Raw genomic sequence first — 8,769 nt, 5'->3', positions numbered from 1 at the left:
CAGGAGATTTGTCTTCAGTCATCAACCTGTCTATATCAATGCCTAGATTCTCTAAAGTTTACAAGTTACTCTTTCCTTAATCTGTTTTTTTTATTTTTCATTTCTTCTCTCAGCTGACTTACATCTTGTTTATTGCTATGGAATAGGATGCTTACCTCTCCATCTCCCTTTGCACAGATGATTCTTTCTCTTCTGGGAATGTAAGCATCATGCACATCCCTTACACTTTGGTACAAGAGCAAAGAGATCCTTTTAATGGTCTATATGTGACCTAGAGATCATGAATGTTGATTCAGTGAATTTCCCAGATTCCTTAGTTGAGATTGATCTTAAAGAGTTGTTAAGTCAAGACACTACTGCAAGACGGGTTCCTCTGCTACCATCTCATACAGAATTCCATCTCTTGATGAATAGGATTGGGTGCATATACCCAACAATCAGGAGTTTTGGAGTCTACGCACAGGTGATGAGACTTCTACACATGGCTTTAGTTTTTCTTGCTCTTCAGCATGCAATGGCTTGTGGTCTGAGGTTATTGATGGGTGTCTTATGTTTCTCACCAAGGAGGCATTTGGTCCAGTTCTCCTTGTTTTTAATTTTGTACCTTCTTTCTTAGAACTATTAATGTCTTATCACCCTACTAGCTTGTCATATTCCATGGATGATGCCTGCAGTAGCAGAACCTAAATCAGTTCTCCCAACAGAATAGATGCTGCATCACAAGATTCTCTTGGACTGTTTGATTGGTGAGTTTGCCTCTCATTGGATCATTTAACTACTAGCAAGTTGGTTTATGGTACTTTATCTTCAGGCTTTCACAATGGATGCATTCTGTCAGGACAGGATGAAATTACAACTCTAGGCCTTCCTCCAATTCATATGTTACAGTACCAGACATGATTTGCTCTAACTTACTGTTAGGTCCTGTTGATAGCACCAGATTGGCTGCTACATCTGTTTTCTGCATTTTGTGGTAGTTTTCAGTGTCCATTTTTTTCCTGATCTGGTATGGTTATCCCAGCTACCCAGAATATGAAGTGTCAGGCATGGAAGTTATACAATCTTTCCTACAGCATCAGGTTAAATTTTTAAGGTTTCCATAATATCTGTCTCAGTTTTTACTTATTTCCTACATAGATATTTCTGAATGGAAATGACAAGCACATTAGAAATGATGTATTAAGAGGAGGTTGAACCTGTTTTAATCAGAAGTAACAACCATAACTTGTTTTTTCACCTGGCCTTTTGGCACAGGTTTTTCATCTTCCACAGTTGCCTTGTTTAAGGCTACCATTAAATTATTGCAACTACACATTCTTTGAGTCCCCAGTCATCTCTGGATCCTTGATCCCACATGGCCATTTTGTGTACTATTTAACGTATATTAGGATTACATGCTCTTTCTGAAAACCTGTTTGAGTTCTTACTTTTATATACTGTGTATACTCTTTATGTGAAAGTTTATTTTCATGGGTGCTGATCTACATACATCACTGGTTGGGGAGTATTTCCACTGTTTGTCCAAAGATTGGTTTTTCATATTTTATGCATCCTCACACCAGTTCTTCATACTCAAGATATTGTCAGGAAGAGAAGGAGATTAATCCTTTTTTCACTTATTCATCTGATCACTAATATTTCACTTCTTTTTTTTGTTTGATCACGTTTCAATTGTGGTCATGTTCAGTGAGGGTCTTGAAGGTTTTATTGCCTGCACTAATGAATTTAGAGATGCTAGACAATGACTCTTTTCTGGACTCTCTCTGATAATAAAGAACTCATGAGTCATGTTGCGCGGAGGCTAAGCTTTGAATTATCACAGATTATTCCTATTGTATGTATATGTTTAACCACAACACTAGCTGGTGATTCACCTCCATGTTTACTTGGCTGAAGCCATCAGATCAGTATGTTTAACCACAGCACTAGCTGGTGATTCACGTCCATGTTTACTTGGCTTGAAGCCATCAGATTAGTATGTATAACCACAACTCTAGCTGGTGATTCACCTCCATGTTTACTTGGCTGAAGCCATCAGATTAGTATGTATAACCACAACACTAGCTGGTGATTCACCTCCATGTTTACTTGGCTGAAGCCATCACATTAGTATGTATAACCACAACTCTAGCTGGTGATTCACTTCCATGTTTACTTGGCTGAAGCCATCAGATTAGTATGTATAACCACAACTCTAGCTGGTGATTCACCTCCATGTTTACTTGGCTGAAGCCATCAGATTAGTATGTATAACCACAACTCTAGCTGGTGATTCACCTCCATGTTTACTTGGCTGAAGCCATCAGATTAGTATGTATAACCACAACTCTAGCTGGTGATTCACCTCTATGTTTACTTGGCTGAAGCCATCAGATTAGTATGTATAACCACAACTCTAGCTGGTGATTCACTTCCATGTTTACTTGGCTGAAGCCATCAGATTAGTATGTATAACCACAACTCTAGCTGGTGATTCACATCTATGTTTACTTAGCTGAAGCCATCAGATCAGTATGTATAACCACAATTCCAGCTGGTGATTCACCTCAATGTTTACTTGGCTGAAGCCATCAGATTAGTATGTATAACCACAACTCTAGCTGGTGATTCACCTCCATGTTTACTTGGCTGAAGCCATCAGATTAGTATGTATAACCACAACTCTAGCTGGTGATTCACCTCCATGTTTACTTGGCTGAAGCCATCAGATTAGTATGTATAACCACAACTCTAGCTGGTGATTCACCTCCATGTTTACTTGGCTGAAGCCATCAGATTAGTATGTATAACCACAACACTAGCTGGTGATTCACGTCCATGTTTATTTGGCTGAAGCCATCAGATTAGTATGTATAACCACAAATCTAGCTCGTGATTCACCTCCATGTTTACTTGGCTGAAGCCATCAGATTAGTATGTATAACCACAACTCTAGCTGGTGATTCACTTCCATGTTTACTTGGCTGAAGCCATCAGATTAGTATGTATAACTACAACTCTAGCTGGTGATTCACTTCCATGTTTACTTGGCTGAAGCCATCAGATTAGTATGTATAACCACAACTCTAGCTGGTGAATCACGTCCATGTTTACTTGGCTGAAACCATCAGATTAGTATGTATAACCACAACTCCAGCTGGTGATTCACCTCCATGTTTACTTGGCTGAAGCCATCAGATTAGTATGTATAACCACAACACTAGCTGGTGATTCACCTCCATGTTTACTTGGCTGAAGCCATCAGATTAGTATGTATAACCACAACTCTAGCTGGTGATTCACCTCCATGTTTACTTGGCTGAAGCCATCAGATTAGTATGTATAACCACAACTCTAGCTGGTGATTCATCTCCATGTTTACTTGGCTGAAGCCATCAGATTAGTATGTTTAACCACAACACTAGCTGGTGATTCACCTCCATGTTTACTTGGCTGAAGCCATCATATCAGATTCTTTTTCATGTTCTCTGGGGAGTATTTTTTGAACATTAACTTTTTGATATGTGTATATAATGGTGTAATTATTGTTGTGTAAAACTTTTCATTCTTATCCTTTGATGATATCTCTCTTAACATTTCAGGTTACATCTTTTGATGATATCTCTCTTAACATTTCAGGTTACATCTTTTCATGATATCTCTCTTAACATTTCAGGTTACATCTTTTCATGATATCTCTCTTAACATTTCAGGTTACATCCTTTGATGACATCTCTTAACATTTCAGGTTACATCTTTTGATGACATTAGCATCTTTTGACTTATAACCATAACATTCCACCACAATTTGGTATTACAAACTTTTGTTTTTAAGAGCATCATGTGAATCTCAACCTCACACCTCAAAAGAGAAACAATTTTGTATTTTTAACTCATTGTGATATAATTCAGTTTGGTTTATCTCACTTCAAATGTTCTGTTATGATGTTTTTAAGCAGTTCCAGAGACTTAAGTAAAATTTTTATCTGGTGTTCATTATTTTAGCTGTTGGTCTGGTAAATTATTAGTTGTGACATTCTGTTGTTAACATTTCTCAATGTAAGCTTATATTGTATACAGAAAAACTGTCAGGTCTCAGATTTGAAAAATAAAGTTCTTCAGAACTTGTATTTTCTGTATATTTATTGAACTGAGAAGAAATTGTATAATTTCTTTTCTATTACTATCAGTTTTAGTGACCAGCAGATGTTAGTGTCAAACATGGTAGTTGGAAACTTATAATAATGAGTTTTGTTTTCTTTTTTGTCAGCAGTTTTATCACAGTTTGTGAAGATTTAAACTCTGAGAATTCTTCTTTGATTGTGTTTTTTTTAAAGTCAATTCCTGCAGAATAATTTTAGCAAATATTGTTAGTTCTGTGTGATAAGTTTGTTTCTTTTAGGGAAGTGTTTCCAGGGAAGATACATGTATGTTTGTATATGCAGTCAGAGAAGTTTGCAGCTTCTGTGGTATTTTGAATCAATACACGTGAACATTAAAGAATTCTAATCGTGGTTTGGGATTAGTTTATTTGGTAAGAAATATAGTTCTGGCTTTTATAAAGAGCTTTAATTTCTCATATTTCATTACAGGTTTTTCTAAAGTTAATAATTGTATGGAGAATACTGTAAATTGGAAGAAAACTAGAAACTTTGTTGTTAAAGATCAAAATGTACAGTTCCATCAGAGTCAGACTGATTCTCTTTCTTTCTTTAGAAACAGCTTCTGGCCAGAAATTAACATGCAGAAGGCAATGAAAGCTGTGTTTCCTAACATGCAGAAGGCAATGAAAGCTGTGTTTCATAAACAGATGTCTTTAACAAAAGCTGCCACTACATTTAGGGTTCCTATATCTACACTTTGGTATAGCGTGCATCTGAAAGGAAAGAACTTGTAATTCATGTTATTATTTTTTTAAATAAACAATTAATTTTGTGTCTTATACAGAGCTTTACCTGATATTTTACATTGTTTTAAAAGTTTCAGTTATAAAGTTACAACCAGTTTTACTGCTTCTACTTACAGAATAAGACATTAAATCAAAATAATAAGTGATAGTGCAAATGAAGTTTGGACAGTGGCAACCATATAGAAGGTTAATCTAATATACAGCTAGGGTTAGGGATAGTGGCATCCATACACGAGGTGATCTAATATACAGCAAGGGTTAGTTACAGCTGTACACAAGGCTAATCTAATATACATTTAGGGTTAAGGATACTTATAACCATACAGGGATAAAACTGATTTACATCAAGGTTTGGGATAGTGACAGTTATACATAGGGTCAGTATAAATTTCAGCATACAGCTGATGTAAGTATAATACAAATAATCTAAATTTCACTATATAGCTAAGATTGGAGGTATTGACAACTTAGTAGAGGCTGATCTAAACTTGAATATTCTACTGGATTTGAGATTATAATAGTCATAGATAAGGCTGGTCATAATGTCATTGTATATGTCCTGTTGTCATGGTAGAGGAAATGTAGTAGTTTGGAGGAAATGACGTGGATTTTGATATAAATATTTTGTAACATGTAATTGTGAAAATTGAACTGAAAATTAATATAAGCTTTCTGGAAATGAGTACAATGTAACTGATACGTTTACATATTGTTTCTTACGATATTAAAAGTGTGAACTAGTTATAAAATAAAAAGCATGTTTATAATATTTTGTGTTGTCTGTGTTATTCAAAAGTAACTTGGGAATTTCCATTCCTCTTCTAATTTAATACATTTTTTCTCCTTATGTAAATGTTGTGTGATAAAATCACACCAGTTTTTCAATAAAACAAAGTTGGTTTTACTCCATATTTTATTTATCTGTATAATTCTAGAAGTCAAATAAAAGAATGCTCTTACTAAAAGCTGCAGTATCATTGGTTTTACCATTCAAAGGAATGTGGCGTTGTGCCTAACATCCTGAAAACCTTTCTACCTTAGAATGGCAAAGGAAATCAGCACTTAACCAGAACATGTGAAGAAAAGAACATGAAACTGAATCATCTTTAAAAAAGGAGAGAGAGTAATAATGAAGACAAACATAAATGTTTTCCATTGTTTCAGTAATAATGAAGACACAGATGTTTTCCATTGTTTCAGTAATAATGAAGATAATTATAAATGTTTACCATTGTTTCAATAATAATGAAGACAAACATAGATGTTTTCCATTGTTTCAGTGATATTTATATAAAGAGAAACATAGATGTTTACTATTGTTTCAGTAATAATGAAGACTCGTGACTAATAGGTTATGTGTATATAAAAGTTGCGTACTGGTTCTGTTTTAGTTTAATATTTCTAAACTTCCATGTAATGTTTTTATTTTATATAATTCTTTAATATCTTGAACAAAATGATATTATTATATTATTAAGTGTCATATTCTTGAATACTGTGTAGTAGAATATCCAGCACTTACATATAATGGTTGTTTATAAAGGTTCTTATTAAATTGAGTTCAGAGATCAGCTATATGTAATTATGTATGTGTGTTGAAAACAAGTGGACAAAACCAAGACATTCTGTGTTACTGTACATATGCAAAGTGATTATTGTAGTAAGATAAGAACTGAATTATATGAGACAGGTAGAATAACCAAATAGAATCCTTTTCTAACACACAAAAATATGGTGTTTCACTATCAAATTTAGACCAGATGTTAAAACAATAGAGAATTCTGTGAACTGTATTTACGTAAATATTTTAATATATGTTACTTTGTTTGTGGACCACTATTTGATGTTATTTATGATGGTTGAAAATGTTTAACACTGAAGTCCTTTGTTTTGATTCTAGGTTACTGGCAAAATAAAGATAAGGTCCCGGATGCCAGAGCAAGTCTTCAAGAAATATATAAAGATATTCCTAAAGCTGTAGGAATTTCTAAAGAAAAGTATGGTATGATAATCAAACATTTTTTCATTCAGGGTAAAGAAAGTGAAAATGTGGCAAGAGAATTAAATGTTCCAGAATATACTGTTAAATCTGCTGTTTCTTTCCACCTAAAATATAATCTTCCAAAAACTGGCATTTTTTCAACCCCAAATAAATCTAACTTTATCACTAGCAGCTCAAGGACAAATGCGGTAGTAGGTCAATAGTGTTAACTCCAGAACAGGAAGAAATTTTGGTCCAGTATAAAAGACACAATACATCTGCAACGTTAAAGGAGCTACAAAGTCTAGTTAGAGAAGACAGAGTTAGTTTTCCACAGATAACTAACATTGGTTTATCTACTTTGTATTACATCTTGAAGAGACATGGAATGAATACCAGTAGGAGAAGGTATAAATTTAACACAACTGTTTAGTACCTTACGTTACATGTTGAAGTGACGTGGAATGAGTACCACTAGTAGACAGTAAAACTTCACCCAACTGTTTAATTACTTATATTACATCGTGAAGATGTGGAGTGAATACCAGTATGTTACAGTAGTACATGTGCAGTGAATACCAGTAAGTATGTTACAGTAGTACATGTGGAGTGAATACCAGTAGGTATGTAACAGTTGTACATACCATAATTTAACTTATATATATTTGTATGTACTCCATAGTTTCTTCTGTTCTAAGGTTTTTAACTGTCAAACCTTGGGTAGATTCATGGAAATGTTTTGAACCAGTTCATTTTTTATGTACATCAGTCATACTTCTCTAGAGTGAGAAATACTTTTTGTTTCTCTTTATTTCTAGTCTAGACATTAACATATATTATGTTTTCTTTATCAGTAAAGTGAATTTTGTGATTTATCTTAATAGAAGATAATTGTTTGGATATATAATAATTTTGCATATATTTGGTAATTAATTTTGACATTGTACTCTATTTAAATAAACTGTTGGAAACTCAGTTACAAGAGGTGAAAACTTCTGGTCCATCGCCTGTTGGCCTGAAATACATAACTAAATAAACACTATTTTACTAACAAACAACTTCTGGTACATCCATCGTATGTTTGCCTGAAATATATAACTAAATAAATACTGTTGTACCAACAAACAACTTCTGGTAGATCATATGTTGACCTGAAATATATAACTAAATAAACACCGTTCTACCAACTTGTGATACATCGTATGTTGACCGGAAATATACAAGTAAATAAACACCGTCGTACCAACAAACAACTTCTGGTGCATCCATCGTATGTTGACCTGAAATATATAACTAAATAAACACTGTTGTACCAACTTCTGGCACATTGTATATTGACTTAAAATATATAACTAAATAAACACATCTGGTACATCGTATGTTGACCTGAAATGTGTAAATAAATAAACACTGTTGTACTAAATTATATATTTAAAAACGACTGATATGGATAGAGGAAACACAACTAAAATGAAAAAAAAAGCCAACACAATTTCACAAACACTTTATTTCTCCCTACGTAAAACCAACTCACGCACACCACAAATATAAGGCATCCCCAAACCTCATAAACCAGATTGTCCATTACGACCAATAATGTCCACAAATGAATCGTTTAATTACAATCTTGGTAAATACAAAGCATGAACATTCTCCAAATATGTAACATCAGCCAACTCATTCATCAAAGACTCCTTTAATTTTAAATCTAACCTTAATCAACTTAATCGTAAAGCCTTAATGGCCAGTTTCGATGTCATATCCCCCCTTTATAGAAGTCCCCTGAAACCTGCAAGATAGCCTTAGAACTCTACATCCGAAACCCTAACCCATCAACAAACATTCCCAGCAACGAATTAGTAACCCTTATAGAATTCACCACGATGAAGAGAAATTTCAT

General features: G+C 34.0%; 1 long non-coding RNA gene across 2 annotated transcripts; it reads left to right on the top strand.

Annotated features, from left to right (window-relative positions):
- Positions 1-4,506: 4,506 nt before the first annotated feature.
- Positions 4,507-7,861, top strand: LOC143256365 (uncharacterized). Of its 2 annotated transcripts, none has more exons than XR_013031328.1 (2): positions 4,507-4,872; positions 5,930-7,861. It is a non-coding gene; the product is annotated as an uncharacterized LOC143256365 (long non-coding RNA). The 2 variants fall into 2 exon arrangements; XR_013031327.1 differs by having other exon boundaries at positions 5,824-7,861.
- Positions 7,862-8,769: the final 908 nt, after the last annotated feature.

The sequence above is a fragment of the Tachypleus tridentatus genome, chromosome 7 (assembly GCF_004210375.1).
Source record: "Tachypleus tridentatus isolate NWPU-2018 chromosome 7, ASM421037v1, whole genome shotgun sequence".
NCBI lineage: Eukaryota > Metazoa > Arthropoda > Merostomata > Xiphosura > Limulidae > Tachypleus > Tachypleus tridentatus.
This window is presented reverse-complemented; position numbering and strand designations above follow the sequence as displayed.